Source organism: Schistocerca serialis, chromosome 7 (genome assembly GCF_023864345.2).
Source record: "Schistocerca serialis cubense isolate TAMUIC-IGC-003099 chromosome 7, iqSchSeri2.2, whole genome shotgun sequence".
Classification (NCBI taxonomy): Eukaryota; Metazoa; Arthropoda; class Insecta; order Orthoptera; family Acrididae; genus Schistocerca; species Schistocerca serialis.
Window position 1 is genome coordinate 32,463,574 of NC_064644.1, and position 23,023 is coordinate 32,486,596.

Genomic DNA, 23,023 nt, shown 5'->3' on the forward strand with positions numbered 1-23,023 from the left:
TAGGAGATCGCTCCCCACACCATGATGCCGGGTGTTGGCCCTGTGTGCCTCGGTCGTATGCAGTCCTGATTGTGGCGCTCACCTGCACGGCGCCAAACACGCATACGACCATCATGGGCACCAAGGCAGAAGCGACTCTCATCGCTGAAGACGACACGACTCCATTCGTCCCTCCATTCACGCCTGTCGCGACACCACTGGAGGCGGGCTGCACGATGTTGGGGCGTGAGCGGAAGACGGCCTAACGGTGTGCGGGACCGTAGCCCAGCTTCATGGAGACGGTTGCGAATGGTCCTCGCCGATACCCCAGGAGCAACAGTGTCCCTAATTTGCTGGGAAGTGGCGGTGCGGTCCCCTACGGCACTGCGTAGGATCTTACGGTCTTGGCGTGCATCCGTGCGTCGCTGCGGTCCGGTCCCAGGTCGACGGGCACGTGTACCTTCCACCGACCACTGGCGACAACATCGATGTACTGTGGAGACCTCACGCCCCACGTGTTGAGCAATTCGGCGGTACGTCCACCCGGCCTCCCGCATGCCCACTATACGCCCTCGCTCAAAGTCCGTCAACTGCACATACGGTTCACGTCCACGCTGTCGCGGCATGCTACCAGTGTTAAAGACTGCGATGGAGCTCCGTATGCCACGGCAAACTGGCTGACACTGACGGCGGCGGTGCACAAATGCTGCGCAGCTAGCGCCATTCGACGGCCAACACCGCGGTTCCTGGTGTGTCCGCTGTGCCGTGCATGTGATCATTGCTTGTACAGCCCTCTCGAAGTGTCCGGAGCAAGTATGGTGGGTCTGACACACCGGTGTCAATGTGTTCTTTTTTCCATTTCCAGGAGTGTAGCCACACAGTTGTGTTCTTTATGTTCATTGACTTTACAACATTTGCAATATTTAGACTTTATCTCCACATCTAACACTTTACCGGTGTCTACACTCATGACAGTCACTACTCCGCTCAGAGAAGTACGTCCTCTTCTCTGCCAATTTCCATCAAGTGCAACTGCAATATCCGAACATCCATCATTTTCTTCCACTGTTTCCCTAGCAGCCAGTTTTATGCTTTCCTCACTGATCTGACATACAGCTTTCTCTAATATTACAGTCAGTTTTTCAAATTTATTTGGTGGTTGATGTAAGTTCATCACTGAACAAAATGTTCTCCCTGCAGCCATGCCCTTGCCAATGGATTGTAAGGCATATACTAATGTAATATTGATTTCATAAGGTCCACTTGCATCTATTTTTGAAGAACTCATAAATGAAATCACAGCTGAGTATTTAGTGCAAATTAAATCCAAAGCAATTCGTAGGCCTTTTCTCCCACTTGCAGTCCCACAAATTTTCGCACTCTGTAAATCACAACACTGTCTACATGATACTAATTTAGAAATGACATCTGATAACATTCTCAAATTAATAATAATGTTACTGCACCCCTTGTCACTTCCAGTAAAATCATTGTAGCTCTCTTGAAATGGTGAGAGCTTCTTTGATGAAGCACTTGTTGAAGAATTACAATTAGGAACATCGTTGCCAGGTGACATAATCTCTTGTACAGAAAGCTTTCTAAACTTGTTTCCTCTAACTTTTCGTTTCTTTAAAATGCCTTTACGTTTCGTCATCTTCAATAAACACAACAAAACACACGTAAACAAGCATTACAAACGTAAGTATAACAACTACTCGCAATCACATTTGAACGAAACTAATCGCGTGTTTGAAAGCGAGTTGTTTACGAACAGCACAAACCAAAAAATACCGACCGTTGCATTCCAAGGATAGCCAACACACGCGGGAGTAAAAAGAATTCGCTAACGTACCATGTAGGGGATATAAAGATCTAAAATATATGCGGAAAAGTGGGTGACAGAAAAGAGGGCGTGGCACGTAAACACACGTGCTAGGAAAATGCTCTTTAACCGCTCGAAAATTAATTTTTCAGCAAAATCCTTTTCAGAGTACTTAAATAAAACCTGAATCTATCGAAATATGATGAAAACCGAAAATCTGATTTTTTAGACCTGAACCAAGGTGAAGGCCCCTCAAGGAAGGCAGGACAGTTTAAGCAGTTGAAGGAGGGGCTTTTACAAAGGTACAAGAAACAGAATAGTGCTCGGTACTTTAGGTAGAGGTTGAGTACAATGACGAAGAGACAGGGGGAGACGGTAGAGAAATTTGCGAACACAGTAAGAGAAATTAACGAGTATACTTAAGAGTTTGGTGAGAGCGATGAGGCGAATGGTGTTCTGTCGCGGGAGGCTGGGCAAAGTGCACGTGATGTATTTTTGAGAGGATTACCGGCACATATGTCACGGGAAATCCGTGAAGGGGCTCCGAAAGATTTGTATTCGGCCATTCACCTGGTAATTCAGTGTGAGGAAATAGACTTGGCAACAGGGATACGCGAGAGGCAAACAGTGTTTACAGCGGGTGTGAAATGTTTTAAGTGTGGACGTATGGGGCATGTGCAGAGGCGATGTACCCAATCACCGAGGAATAAAAGAAGGGATGGAAATCGGCAGCGGGGAGATAGGAGAGGTGGACAAGCGTTAAACGTCAGAGGGTGCCAAAGATCTACCTAAGGGAGCTCCCGTTTAATGTCAGTGTCACGAATACGTATACAGAGGTGGAATGTTCAGTGGCAGGATCCATAGGAACTAAAAAGTTTAAGATTTTGTTGGACACAGGGTCGCAAGTGTCAGTGGCTACTAGGAATATAACGGGACGAAGGAAGGTAGACCCACCACGTTATAGGTTGCGAGGAGTGGCAGATACGGAGGTCACACCTTTTGGGTCGGTGACAGTTGACTTTCGAATAGAGGAAGTCCGATTTAATGCATGCAAGGAGGTAATTCCATGGGTAAATGAGGGCTACAACATGATCCTAGGAGTAGATTTCTTGCATCAACGTCATGCCAAAATTGACCTTGAACAACGAACTGTGAACTTGGTGGAATGTTATTTCAGATAGGGGAAACTGTTGTCAATGCAGAGCTGTCGCAAGGGGCGTTCAACGTAATGAACAAACCAACTGAACCTCTTACACTAGCATTAAGGCTTAATTCGCATGAGTGTGTGCCCAGTGGCAGCGGGAATTCGGTTTGGGTAAGTGTGGAGTAGAATCCACCTATGGGTACAGTGTGGTGTCACCGCCAGACACCACACTTGCTAGGTGGTAGCTTTAAATCGGCCGCGGTCCATTAGTACATGTCGGACCCGCGTGTCGCCACTGTGTGATCGCAGACCGAGCGCCACCACAAGGCAGATCTCGAGATACGGGATAGCACTCGCCCCAGTTGTACGGACGACGTAGCTAGCGATGCACACTGACGAAGCCTCGCTCCTTTGCCGAGCAGATAGTTAGAATAGCCTTCAGCTTCAGTCCATGGCTACGACCTAGCAAGGCGCCATTAGTAACATTGCATGTATCTATGGAGTCTCACTTATATCGTCAATAGCGATGTAACAAGGATGAATTAAAGTTAAGTATTCCAGAAGCTACGTACTTTTCTTTATAGCATTCATTACGTATCCTGTTTCAGACCTCACGCCATCCTGCTTTAGCTTAGCGCGTGCCTTTCGGCTTCCTCTCATTGTGTCTAGGCTGTCTTGTCTAGACACAACATTTTTGGCGACGAGGCTTAAAAGAGGATTTCGCGTTCGTATTGCTCTAATTTACTTGTGTCATGGCTTCGCCAGATGTACTGTCCTAATTTTATCGCTTGCAGAATCAGCAGACGCAGGCGTTATTGGATGCCCTTGGACAGCTCGTCCAGGGTCAACGTGCACTGCAAAACGATGCGGCCGCCGCCGCTTCATCGCTACCGCAGCCACAACATGCAGTTGCACCCCCATTCCGTAATTTTCACGCAGACGTGGAAACATGGACGGAGTGGTCACGCCAGTTTGGATTTCATCTCGCCGCCTACAGAATTCAAGGTAACGAGCGGCAGCCTCATTTATTGGCGTGTGTAGGGGTGCAAACGTACCGTGTGATAGTGAAATTATTTCCCCGACGCGACGTAGCAACTCTGTCCTACGAAGAAATTTTGTCTGCTTTAGATGCCTATTTCAAGGAAACAGTTAATGTAGTTGCACAAAGGTATACTTTCTTTCGTACAAAACGTACGGCTGGTCAAACTAATAGGGAGTGGGTTGCAACATTGCAAGGCCTTACAAGGGATTGTGCTTTTGAGTGTGAATGTGGACTCCCTTATTCAGATACTATGGTACGTGATGCAATAGCACAGAACGTTTCTGATGTTCGCATACGGGAACAAATTTTGAAACTCGTCAATCCCTCCCTTCAACAAGTGATAGACAGATTGGATAGACAAGAAACGCTTGACGGATGCGTACTTGCAACTCCCAGTGGACGCCGAATCCCAGCGCGTCTTGGTGGTTAACACGCATCTTGGTTTGTACCGATTCAAAGGACTGCCATTCGGGTTTGCATCCGCCCCTGCATTGTTTCAGCAATATTTACAAACTGTTTGTGCGTCGGTCCCTACTGCAGCGAACTATCTGGACGATATTGTGATCTCCGGAAAGACAGCAGATGAGCATTTAGCACACCTACGAACATTATTTCAAGTGTTGCGACAAAATGGCCTTCGCTTGCGGAAGGACAAATGTGCGTTTTTTGCTCGTGACTTACCATACCTGGGACATGTCATCAATGCCCAAGGCATACATCCCAGTCCAGAGCACCTCCGTGCCGTACAAGACTTGCCTTCGCCGCAGAATTTGAAGCAGCTACAGAGTGTGCTGGGAAAAATTAATTACTACCACAGGTATATCCCGCGTGCCTCTTCCATTTCAGCTCCGCTTCATAGCTTACGCCGTAAGGGTGTTCCGTTCGTCTGGACGACGGAATGCGAACGCGCCTTTCGCCAGTTGAAATCGACGTTGCTTTCAAATTCTTGCCTTACGCCATTCGATCCCCAGAAACCCCTTTTGTTGATGGTAGATGCATCGAATTTCGGGATCGGTGCTGTGCTTGCGCACAGAGATGGATCGCATGATCGCCCTATTGCCTTTGCGTCCAAATTGCTCTCGTCTGCGCAAAGAAATTATTCACAGATAGAGAAAGAAGCTTTGGCTCTCGTGTTTGGTGTTACTAAGTTCCATGATTTCTTGTATGGTCGTCACTTTTTTTTTTTTTTAAAAAATCTTTACTAACAACAATATTAATTATCCATATTTAGCCCACCTCCTGACATGATTAGTGGGCCATAATTGTTACATAAGTCTGAAAGATATTTTTGCAGCTAATATTACAATTTGTGTTAGTGAGCTACTTTTAAGTTCCTAAGCTAGTGTTGAATTCCTACAGTAACAATGACACTTCAATTTACCTACAATTTGTGTTAGTGAACTACTACTTGTTAAGTTCCTGAGCTAGTGTTAATTTCCTACGGTAGCAATGGGCAGTTAATTTTACCTACTTCTAAACTAAGAATGACTACTAACTGCAGCGTCACAGGTGTGCCAGTAAGTACAAACCTACTTGGAGTGGCCTGGCTCCCCGAGCTAACCCCGAGGAGCGTGCCCCTGGCACTGGGCCGGCCAAGGTTAGTAATCGCTGCAGTTTCCTATGTTAGTATTCTAATCTAAGTCCTACTCTACTAACTTAACCTACGTCATAATTGGTGCTTTGTCATAATCGGTGTGATTGATCCCATCCCCCTAATCCCGTACGTGGCGGTTTCCAACTAATGGAAGTCGGCCATTCCACGCACAGGCGGTATGGGATTGGGATCAGGTCTTAATCGGTTGGTTGGTTGAGAATTTGGTATTTACTCTTGATTCCTTAGGTACTCTATTAAAACTTTTCGTGATACCTCTTCTGCCAGAGCATTCAGGGTATGAAAAGTGTCTTCTTGTCTTAGAAGGTCGTATGTCTCGTTGTGTGGAAGTCTGTCTCTATATGTTATCGCCACGTCGTTGAAGAGAGGGCACTCGAAAACCACATGTTCGGGAGTTCCTTCCGCCGCGCCACAGTCACACTCGGGGGTTTCCCTTTTCCCAAACCGACATAAGTATGTCGGATAGGGTCCATGACCAGTGAGAAAGTGGATGAGTCCTCGTGTGGGTTCGAAATAATTCATGGTCCCGCGTTCTTTAACATTAGGTAGGAACTGGAATGTTCTTCTCCCCGTTTCATCTTCCTCCCAATTCCTCTGCCACAGTTCCTCCCCTCTGTTTCTTATCTCCCTCTTATCCTCTACTCTCACACCCATGATATCTGTTATTTTTTCCCCATCTCCTTTTTTCGCCCAATACCATGCAGCTTGTTCTCTTATTTTAATATCTAGCGGGCAGAGCCCCATTATAACTAACAGAGCTCCCCCTGGTGATGTCCTGTAGGCCCCTACTGATCTTAATATCATATTTCTCTGGACTCTTCTCACTATCATGGCGGACACGACCCGCGTGAGCCTGTGCGCCCAGACTCCCGAGCTGTAACCCACTACTGATATCAGGATGCTATGATAAAGTTTGATGAGATGAGGGGGGAGATGAAATCGTTTATGTCCAATGGAAATGAGATTATTTAATAACTGTAAGGCTTTCTGTGTTACGGTTTCTATGTGCTTTCCAAAGTTCCATCTCTCGTCAATTGTGACTCCCAGATATCGCGCCTCACGTCGCCGAAGAACTGGTGAGCCATCGATTCTCACAGTGGGATTTCTAATAAGCTGACCTTTTAGTAGTAGATAAGTAGACTTAGTAGGGGAAACTTTCATTTTCGTTTTAAGGCACCATTGGTGCAGTCTGTCAATGGCCCTTTCGATTTTTGGCTCTATGTCCTCTCGGCTACGACCACCGACCAGCAGGAGGAGGTCATCTGCGTAGGCTATCACCTCTAGCACTTCTTCACTTTGTTGCAGTTCGTCTAATAAGGGTTCCATGTGCATGTCCCAAAACAGGGGCCCCAATACAGAGCCTTGGGGACACCCCTTAGTGATTATTTTTCCAATTCTCCCGCTAGGGGATGATAGCCAAACCTCCCTATCCTTACAATAGCTCCTCAGACACCCATATAGCGGCCCTGGACACTCTTCCTCCCGTAGACAGGAGAAGAGCGAAGGCCACCACAGGTTGTCAAAGGCGCCACTGATATCCACCATGATGCCGACGACATACTTATGCGGGGTCGAGCCGCAGACCTCGGCCGCCAGAGCGATGGCATCAGATGCCGACCGCCCCGGCCTGAAGCCGAACTGCCTGCTGCTCATCCCCCACAGTATCCGGTGAGCCGTCAATCTGTCAGCCAGCAGTTTCTCCAAGAGCTTCCCAAATAGGTCCAATAGACAGATTGGCCTGTAAGATTTTACTTCAGTTGGATCTTTCTCCGGTCCTTTTTTAATTATAATTACGTTTTCGGTTTTCCACTTCTTGGGAAACCTTCTTTGTCGGAGGCATTCATTGAAAAGGTGAGTTAGCGGCGCGACTAACTGGGGTGCCAGAAATTGCACCACCTCAGCCACGATGCCGTCTGGTCCTGGAGCTTTCCCTCTTTTTAGGGATTTTATTTGCACAGCCACCTCCTCTTCCGAGAATGGGTATACTGCCGTGTTGTTGTTGTAATCCATTAAATATGCATCACGCAGTTGCTTCTGGTTTTCAGTTTCCCCTTCCGCATTGTCGTCAGGCAACAGGGACTGGAGAAGGACCTCCGCAGTTTCCTGCCAAGACTCCGTCATCCCATCCCCTCGCCTGACAGTTGATAGCTCCGGAGGAAAGTGGATTCTTTCCCGTACCAATTTATAAGGGAGACCCCACGGATCTAAGGCCAACTGGTTCAGCACATAGCTTTCCCAGCTACGCAGTCTCACTTCGCGTAATTCCTTTTGAAAACTTTGCTTTGCCTCCCTGTATCGTAACTGCCATCTTTGTCTTTCCAGCCAGACGACACTGCGCTGGTAGTTTCTTCTTAGCCTTCTAACAGATTGACGTAACTCCTCTAATTCGGGCGACCATGGTGCTGGCGAGGCCGCCACGGCCTTCCTCCTGGTTGGTACGGCAGCCCTCACCGCTCTATGTACTGCGCCCACCAGTTCCTCGGCACTTTTGTCTATGTCTAGGTCTTCGTGTACGTCACCTTCTGGTAATGCAGGAATGTCGCACTCCCTCGCTAAAAGTTCCCAGTTTGCTTTGTTATAATTATACTGCACCTCCCATCCCATGGCCCAGCGGCACTCTCTTTCACTTAAGGTGAAGGTTATTAAGTTGTGGTCGCTCGTGGTGGCATTGCTTATAACTGTCCAATTCTTTATTAGATTGGCTGCGTTGTGTGATGTAAGGGTAACGTCTATATTTGTGCCTTGTCCTCCTCCTGCTGTGTAGGTAGGAGGATTGCCCGGCCTGTTGGCCACCACGAGCTGCGAAGCCATTAGAAAGTCCTCTACTTTGTCTCCATTCGCGTCTCTGGTGCCGCTGTACCATAGGGGAGATTTTGCATTGATGTCAGCTGTTATTATTATTTTTCGTCCCCGCAACGCCGTGGTGACTCTTGCCAGATGTTCCAGGTGTTGTTCTATTTCATCTCCGTATTGAAAATACATGTTTATGAGTATAAGTACTCCCATTGGTGACTGGAGCTCCACGACGTTGCAGTGACGAGTTGCGAATTGTGAGAGCGTAGTTATCCTCAGGAGTTTATTTGTTATTACTATTGCTGCTCTAAGATCCTCATCTCCGCTGACAATCTGCCGAGTTGTAGCACCAAAAGCTATTTTCCCAGCTTGGGAGTACGGCTCCTGTAGGCAGAGCACGTCTAGTCTCCTCTCCTCCACCTCTTTACGGAGCTCCTGCATAACAAGTCGACTGTTGTGCGTGTTCAGTTGTCCAATTGTTATCTCTGTCGTCATGGAAAATATGTGTGCATATGGTCGTCTGGCCAGGTCTTACTCCAGTCGAAAGCAATTCGTCCATTTGCCAGTACGGCCTGTACGTAAATGTCCTGAAGGTCAAACTTTTCACCGCGTCGCTCAAAAACCTTTTTACAGTAAGTCCCGCAGGGCTCCGAAATCAGTGGGGAGATTCACTGACTTGAGCTGTATTCTATCTACAGCCTCCATTACCGAGAAGGTTACCTTACTTCCCTCTTCGTGTCCTACACGGACCACATGCCGTAAGGCAGTGGCCAGGGTAATCGGCTCTTCCAGTCTGGCCAGTTGCATCGTGTACTCGATGTTGGGATATACCCTTACCGGGTCCACGGGTGGCAATCTGACCACCGGAGTGTTTTGCATTGTGGGCTTCGTGCTTGTGCTTGTGACAGCACTATCTTGGATGGGTTTTTCTCTAGGTTTTATCTGAGATATTTCTGTCCTAGGATGCTCTTGCCGCTTTGGATGGATTGTCGGCTTTGTTTCCCATCGTCGAGGGCCGGGATCTATGTTCATTACTGGGAGATCTGTTTGTATATTTTTATCTATCATATAAGGCTCCGTTTGTATGGCCTTGTCTATTATTTCTGTCTTGGTGGCACTTGAAAGCGCCTCTAGGAAGTTCTTGAACCTGGTTGCCCTCATAGCGTCCCGCCTCCTCTTACTTGGGGATTTATGTTTTGGCATCCTATTTGGTGGGCTGTGATCAGCCATAATCGATTTTCGAGATAAGTCGTTGTTCCAACATTCTGTATGTTCGGCAACTGCGTCCCGAGGCTCCGCATGACTTCTTCCCTTGGTTTTTGCAAGGGACACAAACCGCTGCTGCTTTGCAGTCTTTCCGGTTGTGTCCACTTGTGCCGACTCCCTGGTACACAGCCTTAGGATGTGATCCAGGTCACCACAGTTGTGGCAGCGAGGTACCACGATGTAGTCTCTGACGCTGATGGAGTGAAATCCTATGTATAATCTGCCCATTGCTGTGATTTTTCTCCACATCGGTGCCGTGACCTCAGCTACGTGATGCACCACATCACGCCCCCGAGGCCCCGTCTTAAATCTCAATTTAAAACTCTTTCGGAATTCCTCCTCATTTATGTCATCAAAATTCTGCTCTTTTATAGTATTCGTCAGTTCGTCATCTGTCATAATAGTTGGTACGTCATAGAGAATTACAAGGGGATTCCTTTTCTTGGGTGGTTCGCACTTGACTAGTGAGTTTAATTTTTGATTATTCAATATTTTATCTTTGTCCTCTTCTGAGGCTACTTCTACTATTACTGAGTTTCTGCTGGGTTTAATTCGTTTTATTTTGATTTTGTCTTTGGCCGGGTTTATAGTTTTAGTGAACAACTCTTGTATTTTCTTTACACTGGTGTCTTGCCCAGGCAGTGTCCTGAGAAAGACCGCAGTGTCTGTTCTTTTGGCTGCTTTGTCTATGCTTTCTTTTGTTGTATGCGGCTTGGTTGGCGCCTGCGCAGCCACTGCCGCCCAAGTCTTGGTCGGTTGGTTTCTCAATCTGTTATTTTCTTTTTCTAGTTCTTCCACTCTACCTTCTAATTTTGCGTGGGCGATGGCCCATGCAGTGAGTTCGTTTTTAATGATTGTTAAGGCCGCTTGGCTTATTTTCCCATTTTTTACATTCTGCTCTAAGACCAGTGAGATTCTGCCATGTCTTTGTGTAACTGATTCACCTTCTACCTGTCCCATCTCGTCCTGGGGAGAGGGATCAGGCGCAATAGAAGCGCGTTTGGTCGCACAAGAATCACTCGTTTCAGTTGCCGCCATAATGAGTAACGAGTGATAAAAGATGGGAGCCCGTCTCTTGCCCCGGACCGGCTCCTCTGGCATGGGGGGTGGGGGACATGAGGCAGCTCTCCCACCGGCCTCGCCCCAAGGCCAAGGGAACTCTTCGAGCTGTAGGGTTCAGCGCGCCGTCGCCAGCGCACTGGTCCCCATCGATGGCCTCGTCGTCGACGATTTCACACGACGCTCCTCGGCAACTGCACCCCGCACTCAGGAGAGGCGGATGCACCCCTCGCCCTTCGCCGCCTACTTGCCCGAGCTTCCACCTGAAGGTCAAGGACCCACTCCTACTCAGGTGGTGGGTCGGTCCCCCAGTCGTTCGGCGGTCTGGGCCCATCTAACCTAGCCCAGGCGATGTCACCACCTCCTGGGTTTGGCAGAACACGCCCCGGTTACCCAGGGGCGCGGCGAAGCACCCTTGCCGACTCGCGCCATGATCCCACGCCGACAAACGAGGTCGCCGGCATGCAGAGCACCTGCTGGTCTGTGCCCTGCGAACAGAAAGGGACTGGTGTTCGGTCCCTTGACACAGCTCCCCCTGTGCCACGCACCCTTCGCTTTCGCATCGGGTTGGGTCGCAGCTCTCCCTTTTGTCGCAAGGCAGAATGCCAAGCTTAACATCTGGCACCACGGGAAGGCGGAAAGAGCCACTTGGGAAGGAGAGGCTATGAGAGACGCTTCACTTCCCCTGTGAGGACTGCCGCGGCACACCCGACTGGAAAGCGATACACCCCAGTGCGAGCTTCCGTGCCCTACGGCGCGCCGGCAACGGGCGGGCCCGCCCCGAAACGCGCCGTCAAACGACTGACCTCACGCCAGACATGGTCGTCACTTTACCATCATCACAGACCACAAACCTTTGACGTCGCTTTTTCATCCGAACAAGCCTGTACCTCCGCGTACAGCGCAGAAATTCATTCGCTGGTCTATTTTCCTCTCGCAGTACCGCTACGATATCTTGTATCGGTCCACTGCTAAGCACGGAAACGCCGATACGTTGTTCCGTTTTCCTGTTGCTGAGGATAGAGCATTCGATTCTTCCGAACTTGCTTGCATGTTCATTGATGCGGAAACTGATGACGTGGTCGAATCGTTTCCGATTGATTTTCGTCGTGTAGCTACAGCCACAGCGGCTGACCCTGTCCTTGCTACCGTTTTGCGTTTTGTTGCTACGCAATGGCCTTTGTCAAAGTCTCAGATCGAGGATCCGTTGGCTCTGAGCACTATGGGACTCAACTGCTGAGGTCATTAGTCCCGTAGAACTTAGAACTAGTTAAACCTAACTAACCTAAGGACAACACAAACATTCATGCCCGAGGCAGGATTCGAACCTGCGACCGTAGCGGTCTTGCGGTTCCAGACTGCAGCGCCTTTAACCGCACGGCCACTTCGGCTGGGGATCCAATTAATAGTTTAGTCCGATTTTCAAGTATAAACTCTACCCATACTATTTCGCAGGAACTATCTACTTCCATTTCACTACAAGGTAAACTACTTATGTAACCAATAAATACTCCAACACCAACTGTATTTAACCTATCCTTTGTGAACACTGTTAGAGTGCTTGAAAAAATTTCGGCTGAACTTATTTCCGGCTTTATCCAGCTTTCTGTACCTATAACTATTTGAGCTTCAGTGTTTTCTGTTAGGGCTTGTTGCTCTGGTTCTTTCCAAACACAGCTACGACAATTTACAACTACAATATGGTTCGTTTCTACAACTACCTTACTGTGTTTTACCTGCCCCCTTTTAGACGCACGCCCTTTCTGTGGTTTCCTGAGACCCTCTAACCTAAGTAACCACCCAGTCCCATCCACACAGCCCCCGCTACCCGTGTAGCCGCTTCCTGTGTGTAGTGGACTCCTGGCCTATTAAGCGGAACCCGTAAACCCACCACCCAATGGCGCAAGTCAAGGAATCTGCAGCCTACACATCACAGAACCACCCGACCTCCTGATTCAGACCCTCCACTCGGCTCTGCACCAAAGGACCACAGTCGGCTCTATCGACCATACTGCAGATGGTGAACTCCGCCTTAATCTCTCAAGAAAGACTGGTAGTCTTCACAATTTCCGCTAGCCGCCCGAAACCAGAGAGAAACTCCTCCGATCCAAAGCGACACTCTACTTAAAGTAGTAGATGAGTTTTGGTATTTGGGAAGCCAAATAACTGATGAGGGTTGAAGTAGAGAGGATATGAAATGTAGACTGTCAATGGCAAGAAAAGCGTTTCTGAAGAAAAGAAATTTTTTAACATCGAGTATAGATTTAAGGATCAGGAAGTTCTTTTTGTAGGTATTAGTACGGAGTGCAGCTATGCATGAAAGTGAAACATGGTCTATAAACAGTTTACGCAATAAGAGAATAGCTTCTTTGGAAATGTGGTGCTACAGAGGAATGATGAAGTTTAGAAGGTAAATCATGTAACTAATGATGAGAAATTCGTGGCACAACGTGACACGAAGAAGGGATCGGTTGTTAAAACACATTCTGAGGCCTCAAGGGATAAATAGTTTAATACTGCAGGGAAGCGCGGGGAGTAGAAACAATAGACGGAGACCAAGAGAGGAATACAGTAAGCAGACTCAGAAGGATATAGGTTGCAGTAATTACCTGGAGATGGAGAGGCTTGCAAAAGATAGAGTGGCATGGAGAAGTGTATCGAACCTGTCATTGGAGTGAAGACGACAACAAGAAGTAGAGTTTCTACCTACAAATCTGCAAGATTTTAGAATGGATCGCTCGTGCAAAACTCAGCTTGCCCTTTCCTCATCTGTTTCTCTGTGGACCATGGATGAAACCCAACAGGCAGATTCCGTATTCACAGATATCCGGAAAGCGGTCGACACGATTACTCACTGCAGACTGTTGACGAAGGTCCGAGCATAAGCAGTAGGTTCAATTGTATGTCAGTAACTAGAAGACTTATTACGGTATACTGATAATTTTTACTTTATGGAAACACAATTTTCGTGCTATACGCGTTTCGCCTTTATTTTCTGCAAGGCATATTCAGTGGCCTGGAATAAGTACATGTTACTGCTATTTATTTTACCTTTTGGTAAATGTACCAATGGGTTATATTCAGTTCTGGTCGTTGGTTTTTGCTATTATGTAGTAATATTTAGAACTCTGCTTACAGCTTGCGTGGATGATTTTCTACATATTACACTCAGGTTGCATTTATGGTGTTGTTCCACTTCTTATAAATTCCAGTTTGCTGCTTTTTCCCCACATTTCACAGCACTAGGAATTGAGTACATGTTTAGATGCAACGTTTTGGTTATGTTACCTACTGTCAGATGATATTGCCAAAGATCGTGTGTTATTGCAAACTTTCGAGTGTAATTATTGAAGTATTTGTGTAATTATTATTTATTTTTTTTTACAAAAACTGAAGCCACATCCAAATACACGATTCCAGGGAAACCAGTCACGAACACTGAAGAACTTTGAACACACACTCACAGACAAACTGAAATATTACATAACACAGAAAAACCCACAAGCACCAACATTCCGCAGTCAACCAAAGGTACATAATGATAGAATACAAATGAGAGCTGTTATAAACTGCACGAAAGGCACAACAAAGGAAAAGGAAGACAGACGGCACATTACTCCATAGTATGTATAGAAAACCTACACACACCGAATTATACTTAGAGGCTGACAGCTGTCATTATCTGAGTGCTGAGTGCTGAGAACACTTGTTCACCGAGGCAAAACACTGTCAGACAGCTTGGCAGCTGAGTTAGAACACCTACAGCAAGTGTTCGCAGACAACGGATACTCAACAAGAGACATCCGCAAGGCGCTACATCCCTCCAGACCACAGGGTTCTGAGGTAGAAGAACAAGAAAAAGAGACCAGGACGGTAGCGTTTCTACCGTATGTAAGACCTATATCTGCTAAGATCAGCAGAATACTGAAAAAGCACAATATCGTGTTCTGCCCACCGAACTAGATCAGGGAGCTTGTTGTAACGGTTAAGGATGATCTGGGATTGAGAAAACCTGGTATCTACCATATACCATGTGAATGCGGTATGTCTTACATTGGCCAGCCCATCAGGATCGTTGACATAAGATGTAAAGAGCACCAAAGGCATACATGGGTACGACAATCCACTTAATCAGCAATAGCTTGAAACTTGAGCACACCATGAGTTATGATAAAACCAGGATCTTATCTCAGACCCACAATTTTTGGGGTAGCGTCATCACTGAATCGATCGAAATCAAGATGACACAGACCCTGATAAACCGGGTAGCTGGATGCCACCTCTTCATGGAGTGAAACCCGGCTTTGGACCTATTACAAAAACAACAGGAGAATACACAAGACCAGGAGAATGAGAGGGGCACTGGGGAAAGTCGGAACGGTCACCAACAGCAAACGCAGCCTATCGACAGTGCTAGGAACGCGCCTGGAGGGTGCGGACCTAGTAGGGTACGCCGGGAAACGGCCGCCACCGGGGAAAACAGCGGAAGTGGGTGCGGACGGAAGACGGAACATCTGGTTACCAACCGACACGGTCGCAGCGGGAGCGGACGGCCTAGGGAACGCCAGACACCGTCCAGACATAAATACGGGACACGGTCAGCCTGTCGTTCAGTCCCAGGAAGCACCCGATGAAGACGCCGAGGTACGACGTCGAAATATAGTGTTAGAAGAACGCAGACCACCGGCACTACACACGATTCAACGAGATGTCATACATTTAACATTTTTAGAAAACCAACAGCCACACACACAATAATACATTCCATGTCTAATCATCTGTACAACCAGAAACTTGCAGCACTAAGACATATGTTACATAGATTAAACAGAATTCCACTCAATAAGAAAAACTATGAAAAAGAAATGAGTACAATCACAAAAATAGGTAGGAACAATGGGTATGACACACATGTAGTTCACAGGCTCAATCAACAGATAAAAACACAAATAGAAAACAAACATTTTCAGAATACAAGACAACTCACAGGCTGAAAAGCAGGAATTTTAAAACACGATACAAAGAACATATCAGGAGTTGGAAGTACGAAACGAACCATTCCACATTTGTAGAACATTTAAAACACCATAACCACTATCCTAGAAACATGGAACAAGAAATGAAAATAACGAGAATAATGAACCATGACAAACATCTTATACAGACGAAATAAAACTTCCACATTTAGAAAGCGAGCGCTGAAAACAAACATGTAATGAAGGAACAATCACACATCGGCACAGGCTCCCTACTACACTTAATAAAAGAAATGATAAGATAAAAATCGTCCCTCACAGAATCAGAACCCCCCTCTCACGGTTCGCCTTCTGGACACACACACAGACACACACACAGCCAACAAAAAATCAAAAAATCATACCAAAGCAACACGCACACCACACACACACACACACACACACACACTCACACACACACACACACACACACACACACACAGCCTACAAAAAAAATGCATACATAAACGGATCACAGATACTTCGATAACTACAGTCGAAAGTTGGCAATAACATTCGATCTTTAACAATAACATGTGACAGTCGGTAACATAAACCAAAACATTGCATCTAAAGTAGTGTTCAGTTGTTAGTGCTGTGATATGTGGGAAAAAAGCCGCAAATTGGCATCTATAAGAAGAGGAACAACAGCAAAAATGGGACCACAGCGTAGTGTGTAGAAAATCGTCCACGCAACCTGTAAGTACGCTTCAAAATATTACTATTTCGTAGCAATAATCAACAACCATAACGGTTTGTAACCTATATGTACATTGAAGAAAATGTAAACCAAATAGCAAACACAGTCTGTGTCGCCTGGCCACCAAGGAAATCACGAATCCAGTCGCACAACTGAGACGATACCCCATAGGCCCGCAGCTTGATTAGAAGACGCTTGTGAGGAATGGTGTGTGATGAATGGAAACTTGATCTAAATGTCGAAAAATATAAGTTTATGCCGATGAGTAGGAAAAACAATTTCTTAAATTTCGAATACACCATTAATAGTGTGCTGCATGACTCAGACACGTTGATTAAATATCTAGGTGGAACGTTGCAAATCGATATGAAATGGAACGATCACGTAAGGACTATATTAGCGATGGCGAATGGTTGGTTTATTCGAAGAATTTTGGGAAAGTGTGGGTTAACTGTGAAGCAGACTGGGTGTAGAACACTAGTGCGATCTATTCTCAGTTCTGCTCGAGTGTTTGGGATGTGCACTCTCTAACTCCTGTCGCCCTCTACTAATTATGCCTACTAGATCACCCTCTAGTACTACGGTTATTTCTCTCTGATCTCTTAGTATTGTGATATATCATCTTCTTCCTATTACTGATGTGTATATATTTTCAGCCTCGCCGGTTCTGTGGAGAACACGCTCATTACCAGTCCATTTCATTTCAAAATCTGTCTGTAACACCAAATCAAAAATGCTTAAATATCCAACACCACATCGAAAATGCTTAAATTTTCCTCTTTTACAGCTTCCCGTCAGTCCCACATTCCTCTTCATATCGTGTCATGCTCCGGATCACGTTTTCGAAAATTGCTCTCTCAGTGTAAGCTCGATATTTGATACTAGTATTCACTGAATGAGAAAAGATCTATTTTTTCGTGTTGTACATCTGGCTTTCTTCCCCGTGCCTTATTTGGCTTCTCAAGTAGTAAAATCCCTTCACTGTGTCTACTACGCGGTCTGCCAATTTTGAAACTGTCTCGTTAATTTCGTTCTCCTGGTAATCAGTACTATTGCCGTTCTTTTGTTTATTCTAAATCTGTGCACTTAGTTCAGTAGAGTGTTCATTCCATTGGACAGGATCTGTAATTCTTCCTCATATTCACAGCTACTTCATTAGAGAATCTGTTCATTGATACACTCATACTCTGATTTTCAATCCCACGTTAGAGCTTATTAGCAAGTAAATAACAAAATCTATTATTCAGAAAATTAATAAAGAATCCCAATGTAAGTATTCCCACAGCGTTTAATTTTAAAAACCAATACGTTGGTAGACCTGGGTGAAATTATGTCAGTTTTGTGTTGTAACATTGTTGTTGAACAACATCTGCAATAACATACCTAAATGCAAAATTGATATGTTTTGCAGTACCGCCACCGATGCTAATTAAGTGGTAAATCAATAAGGTGGCAATTAAATAGTGTATTCTGTCTCATGTGCTAACATAAACATTGCAGAAATGTCCTTACGCATTTAAGAACGGAAAATCTAGCTTTAAGTAATTGAAATCTTACACAATGCTGAAAAGAGAACCAAATTCTCTGCTGAAGTGCCGTAATCTGTTGAAGTGTAATTACGCAGATGGCTTTTGATATTTTCGGTTTATACGTTCCGCTGCAAGTAATTTGAGTAATTAATATTTATAAAACGAATTAACTCAACAAAATGCGGTGTTTCAAAGAGTGAACAGGCTGTTAAGTGTATATCAGTGTCATAGACGGCGTAAAAATCTCACTGGGCGTGCAGATAAACAACTGCCTTTCCTTCTGCTTCTTAAAGTTCAATAAAAACATGAAATTGACAGAAATCACTTCTGATTGTCACCATGATAAGATCAGAGAAAACAGTTTATCAATCACTCTTGGCTGAAGCACGACCACGGATCACTTAGACTGACTTTTGAGTCCGCGTACGCGTAATTTCGCATATCGCGCTTTCGCGCAATATTTACGTTCCTCATGTCCAAGAGAAATAACCTATCACCTGATAAAGGGTTTTCGATTTTATCACAATGGCTTCGGTTCAAATGGCTCTAAGTACTGTGGAACTTAACATCTGAGGGCATCAGTCAAAAATGGTTCAAATGGCTCTGAGCACTATGGGACTCAACTGCTGAGGTCATTAGTCCCCTAGAACTTAGAACTAGTTAAACCTTACTAACCTAAGGACATCACAAACATCCATGCCCGAGGCAGGATTCGAACCTGCGACCGTAGCGGTCTTGCGGTTCCAGACTGCAGCGCCTTTATCCGCACGGCCACTTCGGCCGGCGAGGGCATCAGTCCCCTAGACTTAGAACTACTTAAACCTAACTAACCTAAAGACATCACACACATCCATGATCGAGGCAGGATTCGAACCTGCGACCGTAGCAGCAGCGCAGTTCTGGACTGAAGCGCCTAGAACCGCTCGGTGACACCGGCCAGCCACAATGGATTCCTCGCCGACACTGTTGCATCAGCCCTTACTTACGAACTCGGAGAAAAGGGAAACGAAAGAAAAGGAATCCACGCTATCAGGCCCTGAAGACCACGCGATGGTCGACCGACCGCCATGCCATCCCCAGTCATTCATCTTCGCATGCATTATGGAGAGGCATTGAATCAGCAAACGGAACTCCCGGCGCTATCGACGTTTCTAGCTTGGAGCCGCCACCTCTGCCAGGTAGCTTCACGAGGCTGAGGCAACCCGTGTCCTCCTTAGAAAGAAAAATCCCTGACAGTACCGGAAATCGAATCCGGATTCTCCACATGTCTTATTTACCACATTCCTTTCGTTGTACTTGTTTCTTTGTCATATATCAGCAGCAGCTCTACGCTAATGCCGAATGACACCCCTCAGACATCATCGATGAGAACTTCATCCGGTTTTTCGTTTGTATCATAGAGCATGGGCAGTCTTCTGATTGAACACGCTAAGCTAATGGACCGGCTAATCCACTCAGCAACGGAGACCGACTCTCAATAAATGGACGAAAAGAAATTACTTAAATACTCGTTACAATAACTGTTTCCATACCAGTTCACAGGTATAACACGAATTCTTTCTAAGTCTTGAGTCCATAGTGTGGTGTGTGCGACTCAGCCAAGCTCTCCAACATTCACCAGTCGAGCCCAACGAAAGAAGCCATGTACCTATTGCATGTGACGCCCAACAACAACAGCGACTGTGCGGAAACGCTGACAACAGAAATTTTCCAGAAGATCAGGGATATCGCAGGTCTGTGTGTGAAATGTGCAGCTGTCATTGCTAGAGCTATAGACAGTGCTAGCATTACATACTGTCGTGAAGTAAGTCATGTACAGTCGTGGACAACACGAGCGAGACCACTCGCCTTTTCGTTATGCTGATCCGCACAGCTTTGAAGTCTGCTACACAGTATAACAGGCAAAGCGACGTAGTGCTACCAACATACTACGCACAGGCATGAAATTGAAAAACTGTCCGAACTTGGTCAGACTGTTTTCAATCATCTGTAAGACTATACTAATGCTGACTAATTTGTTAAACACAACACGTAAATATAAGATATAAATGAAAGATGAAACGCTAATTAGTATGAACTGTATTAATAAAAATTAATGTTAGCTTTTCGAGATAACACAACTGTTTTAGTAAGACAGAGTACCCCAGATCGTTACGAATTAGCAAAATATTATGCGCATTCGGCCGCGAAACGGTCTGTGTCATCGTTCAGACCAGTCATACTGGATCCTAACATAGAAGCTCACTTTTTTGCACCACCAAGGGACCGTATACCGCAGGAAGTGCGATACGTTTTCGCTTATTATGTCTACTCGAGGTAATCGGGTTTTAAGAGTTTGGTAGACAGACAGACGATCAAGAAAATGAGACTGGGAGGGTTCCATTTTTACCGATTTAGGTGACGAAATCCTAACAAAGAAAATAGCTACGACAGTTACCGTAGATCAGGGCCGCGTAAATAATTCCACCTACTATTTATTCGAAATGTTCTAGTTGCAGTCGATACATCAGCATATTAATCGTAGCTACGCTTTCGAACCAAAACCCGTTTACAGGACAGCAAATAAAGTCCATTTGTCTATACACGTGATAATTCAGATCCCAGTATTAATGCCAATGCGTTTTAGAAGTGCGAGCATTCGCACAGCTTAAGAAACACTTCGCCTAATGAACGTTTTGTAGCTGTGGCGAGTCTAATGGAGAATTCGAAACATTGTAGAATACGTTTGGCAGATATGTATGTACCGAGCGAGGTGGCGCAGTGGTTAGCACACTGGACTCGCATTCGGGAGGACGACGGTTCAATCCCGTCTCCGGCCATCCTGATTTAGGTTTTCCGTGATTTCCCTAAATCGCTTCAGGCAAATGCCGGGATGGTTCCTTTGAAAGGGGACGGCCGATTTCCTTCCCCATCCTTCCCTCACCCGAGCTTGCGCTCCGTCTCTAATGACCTCGTTGTCGACGGGACGTTAAACACCAATATCCTCCTCCTCCGCAGATATGTAGCCGTTTACTTCCTGGGGTGGTGCAGAATTATCCTACTAAATTTACTCGCCAGTAACGGTATTTTGTTATTTCGATAAACATTCCGAATGATTGTCAATGAGCGGCGACATAAAGGTAGAAATTTCATGTTTTTGGGTCCAGAAAGCTCTATGCAACAGAAACTGCAAATCATTTTGCCATTTTCATTGCGAAATTGCTGGCTAATTCATGTCTGGGGTAATAATAGAGGGCTGTTTGCCTGGGTTGTCTGCCAGTGTAGTGAAAGGTGTTTGCTACTGGAAGCGATCGCGATGGAGGCAGATAGACTATCAATAAAGCAATTTTAACAAATTCTCGCGTCCCCAATACGTTTTATTGCTACCTTTATTCTGTACCGGTTTCTTGTTGATGTCAATATGAAACTCTTCTAGAATTTCATACTTGTTACTGCCTTCTTTTTCCGCTTCTGTCACTATTTGAATTGACTTAAGTGTGGCACAGAAATATTTTTCACAGAATTTCGTTATGAATCTTCACCCATTGCTAAATTTGCACGCTTTTATGGTAGGTCAGTTACAGTAATGCGTTATAACTGGTCTGAACATTGACACAGACCGTTCCGCGGCAGAATGCGCATCATATTTGCTAATTCGTAACGATCTGGGGTACTTTGTCTTACTAAAACAGTTATCTTATCTCGATGAGTTGAAATTCATTTTTATTAATACAGTTCATACTAATTAGCGTTTCTTCTTTCACTTGTATCTTATACTTACGTGATGTGCTCAACACACTAATCAGCATTGTCAGCCACTGTGGCCGAGCAGTTCTAGGCGTTTCAGTCCTGAACCGAGCGACTGTTACAGTCGCAGGTTTGAATCCTGCCTCGGGCATGGATGTGTGTGATGTCTTTAGGTTAGTTAGGTTTAAGTAACTCTAAGTTCTAGGGGACTGTCGACCTCAGATGTTAAGTCCCACAGTGCTCAGAGCCATTTGAAGCATTTGAACTAATCAGAATTAATGTAGTCTTACAAATGATTGAAAACAGTCTGACAAAGTTCAGATAGTTTTTCAATTTCACGCCTGTGCCTAGGATGTTCGTAGCACTTCGTCGCCTTACCGGTTATGCTGTGTAGCAGCCTTTAAAGCTGTGCGGATCAGCATAACGAAAAGGCGAGGGGTCTCGCTCGTTTTGTCCACGACTGTACCTCTGCATATCACCACCATGCCATTCACGGTGTTACCATGAAATCAAACAACGGAAAATCCAAGATGGTATGTAACAATACGAGAGAAGGAAAGGTGCTACTCACCATATAGCGGAGATGCTGAGTCGCGATAGGCACAATAAAAATATTCACACAATCACAGCTTTCAGCCATTAAGGCCTTTGTCAGCAATAGACACACATACACAGACGCACACACACACTCACGCAAGCGCAACTTGCACACATGTCTGCAGTCTCAGAGAGCTGAAACTACACTGTGAGCATCAGCACCAGTGCATGATGGGAGTGGTGACTGGGTGGGGGTAAGGAGGAGGTTGGGGCGGGGAGGGGGAGGAATAGTATGGTGGGAGTGGCGGATACTAAAGTGTTGCACGCTAGATGGAATGTAGGAGAGAAGATGCCGAGGGGGGGGGGGGGGGGGGAGTAAGTAGTGGAAAGGAGAGAAATAAAAATAAAAATAAATGAAATTAAAGGACCGGGCGTGGCGGTGAAATGACGGCTGTGTAGTGCTGGAATGGGAACAGCGACGGGGCTGGATGGTTGAGGACAGTGACTAACGAAGGTTGAGGCCAGGAGGGTTACGGGAACGTAGGATATATTGCAGGGATAGTTCCCACCTGCGCAATTCAGAAAAGCTGGTGTTGGTGGGAAGGATCCATATGGCACAGGCTGTGAAGCAGTCATTGAGATGAGGGGTATCATGTTTGGCAGCATGTTCAGCTACAGGGTGGTCCACTTATATTTTGGTCACAGTTTGTTGGTGGCCATTCATGTGGACAGACAGCTTGTTGGTTGTCATGCCTTCATAGAATGCAGCCTTTGATGTGATAGGTAATGTTAGTGACTG